Below are 7,794 nucleotides of genomic sequence, written 5' to 3' on the forward strand. Positions count from 1 at the left end.
CCAATAAGTTCCCCAATAAGCACATTATTCCCAAAAGGTCTCTTATTTATTCAAAGGCTAAATATTACTTTTAATTCCAGCTGCTTAGCTGTGGGTTTACTGATTAAAAGGAGGGTTAAATCTCAATAAGGGCAAAAATTTAATATTTGGAAGACTTTTCAAACTTCAATTAAGCTTTTCAAGCAGTTTTTCTAAAACAAAGATATCAATAGTGTTTGGGCTGGGTTTTTTTTCATAAACATTTAGGTAGGAGACTAAGTCTCAATTCCTAGAACCATGCAATACTAGGAGCTCTTGGCAGGAGCAGGAGGGCTGCTGGTAATTCTAGTTTGTAGCAGCAAAAGAAAATCTGAAAATGTTCCAAATGTGCAGAGAAGTTAATAAGTAAGTAATAAACCAGCCCGCAATCCAACACCTCACAACTGTAGAAGCAAATCTTTGTGATCTGGGTCTGCTTTCAGACTGGGGGCTTCGGGGTGGGTGGTGCTGCAGGAGCCCCCCCTAGTGCCGCCACTCCGGGGCTGTGCGCTGCACGCTGACTCGATGGGCGATACGATACCCGAGACCATCGCTCTTCCTTTCGAGTAAGGCTATTGAGAGGACAAGGCCAGCAAGCAACAGACCGTAATGCTCCTGTTAAGCATCAAATGACCAGCTGATGAGCTGGCTGCTAAAAGGCATATCCAAAACCTTTCGTTTCTAACTACAATAATAACAGCCCAAATTTGATGGACACGATGGTGAGTGAGAATATGGGACCTTATTTTCCTGCTTTGTGGACTAAAGATTGTGCATACGCTCGAGCTGGTCCTTCTGTCCTACGGCAGCTCGCTGTCACTGTTTACATCCTAGGGAGACCACTTACTTACCTACAGCAAGGGTTCAGATGTCATTGTACTCACTTCTAGGAAGGATGTTTAAGACCATTGCAAAGATCAAAAGCAACTTCTTTGATGTGTTGCTACAGTTCCTGGTAAATAATTTGGTGTCTGGAAGCTTGGGCAGGTGGTTACTGTAGGAACAATCAAACTTGTTTAAATGTCAAAGATGCTGAGCCTGTTCAAACTGCTTATCTGCTTAAGCTCTAGTTCTTCATGCCTTCCCCTGAGGGAGGTAGGACAAAGTTCATCAACGACATCCTACATCACCTTTATTGTGAAATTTTTTTACCTAAGCAGTAGATAAAAGTTACAGCAGACTATTGTGTACGTCTTGAGCTCTTCAGAGCGTCCCAGAGGATGTTTTTGAGTAAGAAATTCCAGAAGTTTAATACAGGTTTCACTGTCCTTGCACCAGCAAAATAGCTGTCGTTGAAGTGCGTGTGTGCTTGCGTGTAAGGGATGGGAGAGTACGCTCAGAGATGCTGCCTTGGAAAGCTGAGTGGTCGCGTCTACAAAGTGATTTTTTTAATGGAAAGATACCACTGAGCCAGGCTCAGTCGCTGAGGCTCAGACCTATTGCAAAGGCCGTTCATTAACAACGCTTGGGAATCCTCCATACTGCACTGCTTCACAGGCCGGACCTGACAGCACTGTTGAAAAATGAGGTGCCAATTAGCACCAGTTAGGTCAAAGCCCATGTTCCTCCTGGTCCACAGTCACGCCCCGACAAGAGGCCAACTCTAAAAGCCTCAGCTGAAGTACAGGAAATGACACAGAAAGCATTTGTGAGGTCATCTGCCTTGCCTAGATAGAGATTGATTTAGTCTTTGAAATGTGGGGTTAAATCAATTTTAAGCTATTTTTGTGAATTACAACATGCCCAAATGCCTTTATCCATGTAAGCATCCAGTTTGTCTTTTCAGTGACATTCTCTACTGTTGAATCTGAGTTATTTTTAGGGGAATAGAGATTTATTTTGCTTAGTTTTAAACTTTCCTTTTATTATTTGCAATTGCTTTGTTCTTTTAATGATAAAGGTACCATCTACCTTCTCAGTGCCTTTTAAGAACCTTCTGTCAATGCTTCCCTCTAGATTAATTTCCCTTTGCTACTAGAGCAAACTGAAGTCCAAACAACAGCTACTACTAAAACTACTAAAATACACAATGTGCTTTGATAGGAAAAATAGGTATATGCTATTCTTAAAGCAAATTTCTTTTTTTTCTGTTGTGACTCACCATATTACCATGCTTCCCTTTTTTTGCTAGAGGAGGGTTGTATGCTAGTATAATCTATGGAATGTGACAGATTCACTATGCAAGTCAGAACTGATGGCTACTAATTTAGGAAAGCCTCACTTAAGTGAAAAACCCTCTAAATAGAGTTTGTTAATGGGCTTTGTTACTAATTGGAAAACAAATCCCAGGGGATCTACAGCTGTTCTCAAACAGCACTGCAGATCTTCTCCTTCCCTCTGTGGGATGACTCAATTCTCAGACCTGTTTCCAGTATTCTCGCCTTCCTGACCTGCCCTTAGCCCCATGCGATCTGGCCACCTGTAGCTACTATTTGTAGTCCTGGTGAATAGTGAAAGAAGGAGAGCTGGGAGAGAGGGAGACAAGGTTGTGGGGATCAGGAGCAAGGCTCTTTTCATTAGCTGGGTACTGCTTTTGCCCAGCCAGCAAGACAAGCCAAAGGCAAATTCCCAAAATCCTTCTAGCTCCTTTATCTCCAGTAGCCTCAGGAGCCCTCGCCTCAGCTCCCCAATTTTCTATCGATACCCTGATGTCCCCTCTGAGTCCAGTGTAAATGCTCCTTTACGTCGGTGTGTACTGACCATCCCACTCTACGGATCTGGTGCAGCTATAGCAATGCCATGAGCCCCCTGACGAAGAGTTCTGGCCCCACTCTGCACCTTTGAAACCAGCTATCGTAGACCCAACTCTTCTAGTAATTACTTGGCTATTAGTTTCTGACTGAATACAGCTGCTTCATGTTCTATAGTTAGTATACTACTTCTTAATTGGCCCTTTGTTCTCAATTTGCTGTTTGTTTCCAGGGATAGATACATCAGTGAGCAAGATTCACCAGTATTGAGACCCTGATGTTTCTAATCTTATCTTATACATACCATTTCTTTCATATCTACTCTTCATTTTTGTGCTGGATCCCCATGCATATCTAAAGAAATTTGGTTAAAAGCAGCAGAGGTTAAAAATGAACCTGTAATTGTTAAATTATCTAAAGGATTAATAGTCAATACAAGGTACTTTTTGTGGTGAGTTGAATGTCACACCTTCCAAGTGGCTAGATGGGATTTTTATTCATCAGAGTGTGATGACCATTTGGTAGTAGGTGCAAGATGATTTGGTGCTCTCACTTCAATTCTTGCTGACTTAATGTTGTCATGATTGTCAGTAGGTAGCTCTGAGGGCATGGGATGCTGATTCAGCACTTTTGCTCATGGAAAAAGGTGCCTGGGACTGTTATCTGTCTCATTTCACGAGTGTTTCAAAGAGAAAAAAATACTGTGCTCTAAAATAATTTGTGGGTTTTTTACCCAGGATTATAATGAGCAAGGAAGGTTTCTGTAAATCTTTAAATCAATATGGCTTTTAAAATAAAGTTAGGCGCTGTGACAAAACCATTTGGCTTGTATGTTGGTTGCACTACAGAAGCTTTACAGGCTCAAGGATGTAACATACAAGACTCACTTCAAAATTCTCTCCAGTTTTTCTCAAGAGAATTTGTTTCTTTAAAAATTGAATTATATTGTGCACCTGCTCTCATTGCATGTGAGGGTTGTGCAACGAGTACAGCGAAGAGCGCGACCCGCCCCGTGGCAGGAGCTTTCGCTCGGTCCAAGTGCAGGCAAGCGGAGGTTGTTTCCCGGAAAGCAGACGGAGAGCAGCTGAAAGACAGCAAGGTGAGGATAAATGAAAAGCCAAATTAGACCCAAGAACGGGGAAAATACTGAACGCAGCAGTGATTTCCTGTTTCACTGAAAGATAGTCTAAAAACAGAGGGACGCTATTGAAAAGACTGTTAAGCGTAGCTGAGCTGCAAGAAGACACTCCAATGCCACCGGCACGCGGTATGGCGGGGGATAGCCTGCGTTAAAAGCTGAGCGCCAGATTAATGCAACCTCCTCTGTTGCTGCGTTATGGCCGAATGACACTGCTGTAAGTTATTTCCAAATGGCAGAGCTACGCAGGAAAATAAACTGTACTGTGCTACACATCTAAAAGAGAAAGAGGCTTTTCTCCTTTCCACGAGAAGGCAGCTGGCATCTCAGGGAAACTTCAGGTGGAAAAACACGGGACACCCATTAGGATATATTACTGAAGAAAGAGTAGGTGGGAGAGTGAGGCTGGGAATCTCTTGCATCCGGCACCGGAGCCTCCCATTTGTACTCACCAGGGTTTTGAAGCGTATCACTAAGTTTGCTGGCAACCAGAGAGCAAGCAGAGGGGATGCTCAGGCAAGATGTGGTGCTCAGAGTCGAACGTTGCCATCTTCTTCTGACGGTGCTCAGGGATCACCTGAAGTGATGATGTAAGTGGTGATGATGTTAATATCTAGCTTTTATACAGCTTAGCTTTAAAATGCTCTTAGATCCTGTTTACAAAGAGAGACACCAACATCAAAATCCTTATTCAACAGATGGAGAAATTGGGCATGAAGGAGGAAACAAGTTGCCCATCACCTCCTAACAGTCTAGTAATAAAACCAGGGTTCGGATCCTTTAACGCTTCCGAGGCGAGTCCCCTTCTACCAGTTCGTAGTTACGCCTTTCAAAAATAGGAGGTGACTCAAAATCCTTAATGATGTTCCTCCACCATGGCAACATTAAGCTACCTCCTGAGGCAAGGGAGTGAGTGTATTTCTCTGTAAAGCACTAGTGGCATTGCTGCTGCACAGACAGGATGCTTGGTGATCTGTGCGATAACGACACTGAGGGCTGCTGGGGCTCTTTCTCAACATAGTAAATGTAAAAAGGCTGGTACAAAAAAAATGTAATTACTTATTAATAATACGGGAATAACAGCTCTGAGTGTGGTTGGTTTGTGCAGGTACAACTTGAGCTCCTTCTTCACCTTAGATCTTACAATAAAGGACCATAAAATGTATCTTCCAGTTATACAAATTAGTTCTTTAGTGATTTAGCTGTATCCTGCTATGAGTGCAGCTGTAGCGGGATCAGCATCTGACAGTCAGCCCCTGGGTTGCCACGGTAATGGGATGCTTAAGGAAGATGCAACTTCTGGGCTAAATTCTGGGCTGGAGGGCGGCAGACGGATGGGATCCAGCTGCCTCAGAGGGTGGTACTCCACAGCCAGACATGCAGATTCAGAAATCTCCTTGGGCGGCCAAGTTGGCACATGGGAGGTTCTGCAACAGGGAAGCAGGGAGGAGATCCACTCAGAAGCGAAATTTAATTTAAAATGTTAACTTGTTCCCAGATTTGCTCACTGAGCCGTGAAACATGCGGGGTTCGATAAACTCCCGAGTAATCCAAGCCTGCCTGAAAGCCTCGTGGATCACCCTGAGCCAGGGATTTGGTGCTCCCACAGCCCTTTTTTGGGAGCAGCCAGCTGAGATGGGGAGGGCTTCCCATTTCACTGGGAAGTTAAACTCTTTGGCAGCCTTAGAAACACCCAGAGCCAAGGACCTGGGATGCCAGGCAGCTGGGAGCCGGAATCGATGTTGTCGGGGTCACTGAACCCCCCTCAGAACACAGGCAACATATTTCATTACAGAAACGTTTCCAAAACAAAATGTCCTTTTCTGTTCGCAAAACAATTTGAAATGGAAAAAAAAAAAAGGGGGGGAAAGAAGAAACATCTTGTTCCAGCATGGTCCAAGACCACGTTTTAACAAGAACGTTTTTCATAAGGGAGAGCGCGTGCGTTGTCAGCCCACGGTATGGAGTACACAAAGCCCGAATGTGGGAAGCCCCTCTATCTCAGGGCAGAAATTGGGGATGGGGGTGAAACCAAAACTGAAAAATAACCAGCACCATAGGTGTATAAAAAGTCAACTTAGTTTTAGATAATTACTGCTTTGGGTTTGGGTTTTTTTGAACTGCATTTGTTGCGGTTCCTTTATACCACACGCGGTGTTAAGTCCATCGTAACAAATGTGGTGTTAAATCTACACATTGTTGTTGTAAATGTTGCAAATGTTGTTGTAAATATACCGAAAATTTCTGTGTGCCACCTTTCCCCTGTGCTGGTCAGCTATACTGTTGCTTTTCACTTGCAACATTTCTTAAATTTTTCCTGGTTTACTGCTTTCTCAGGTTAGGTTCTTTGGGGTGCATCAGAGCACCAGTTCTGATAACAGATTTGTCATCATTCAAAGGTGAAGAATTCACATTTATTTAACAGAACAGAATATACTGCCTATAAACTGACTAAATTATGAACAATGTATTCTACACTTTCAAAAACGTAAATAAATGTTAGGTTGAGCAAGCAAATATTCACTGCAGACAGGTATTTCTGTTGTTACTCCTATTATTCATTTTCTGAGGAAGAGGAAGTGAAACTTTCTCTTCTCCCATGCTTTTGAAAAAACGAAGAAATTTGACATTCCTAATTATGACAGAGCAAAAGGAAAGGAAAATCTATTTCAAGAGATGATTCTTCCTGTAAATAGTGCCTGGGCACTTCTGCCTCATCTCGTTGCATCTGGGCTGTCAGATGAGCATGATAAATAACTTGTCCTATAACCTCCATTTTGTTGTTCTTCTTTTCTGTTGCAAATAATTGTCAGTTCTAGTCTTTGCCTGCATGTCACTGAAAGACTTCCTAAATGACAAGGATACAGGAGCCTTGGTTTAGCTGGAGATAATTTTAGCCTCTCCCTTCCAACAAAAATTGCATGGGCTAAATTTGGACACTGCTTTCTTGCAGAGCTAACAATATTTGGTTTATCTTTTGTTCTGTTTTCATTTTTCATTTGTTCAACAGCCCCAGTTATCTATTTTAAAGTATTTATTTAATAGAGACCATCAGTGCGTATTGTTTTTAAACCAAAGTGTCTAACCATTCTGACAAGGAACATGATAAATGTTAGCAATTTCTAATACACTTGTCTGACTTTACAAGAACATTTAAAAAAAAAAATCAGCTTCACTTGCTGAAAAATGCAGACTATGAAGAAGTGAATTGGCTCCTCGGAAAAACAAAAAAAATTTTTATTTTTTTTTTACCCAGAAAAACAGCATATAGTAAACTTCTCTTTCCCAGTTTTCTAATTGCACTTAAAGCTCAGTGTACACACCTGAAACTCTGCACACATTTCATCCTTCTGGTTGAATTCACTTTTACCTCCTGCATTTCTTGACTTTTAGTCCTAATTGCTAAGAGTCATCCGAGGCTCTGGGGTCCAACACAACCCCTGAGGCAATTGAAAATGCATTTCATGTCTAATGATTTTAATGGTTTCCCAGAGACAGACTGTACAAATAAACTCTGTGTTGTTTTTTCCCTTCCTTATTTCAGGTGAGTTAGATCTTCTGGATCTGGTAAATATAAGTGTAGCTCAAAAAACTAGACCAAGGTATCACTAGGACTGCAAAACATCACGATAATGCATCAAAATCAGTATCATTAGATAAACCATACAAAAATGTTACATTGGATGTTAAAATTGTGATGGACGCTGCAGAGATCCCACAATTCTTTTATGTAATATTTTGTTGTGTCCTCCTTAAACGTCTAGTTGAGTTTTCCAGGTGGAAAAAGCAAGCCCTAACCCCGCAACTGGAAACAAGGATAGGATGTGATTTTCGCTATGCTCTTTAGAAACCACCTTTCAGTTGACTCCTCTTCCTTATATTCCATACACAGTAAATGAATGAACATTTGAATCCTATCGGCAGCTTCCACCAGCATCCTCTGGATTT

The sequence above is a fragment of the Phaethon lepturus genome, unplaced genomic scaffold, assembly GCF_000687285.1.
Source record: "Phaethon lepturus isolate BGI_N335 unplaced genomic scaffold, ASM68728v1 scaffold16532, whole genome shotgun sequence".
Classification (NCBI taxonomy): Eukaryota; Metazoa; Chordata; class Aves; order Phaethontiformes; family Phaethontidae; genus Phaethon; species Phaethon lepturus.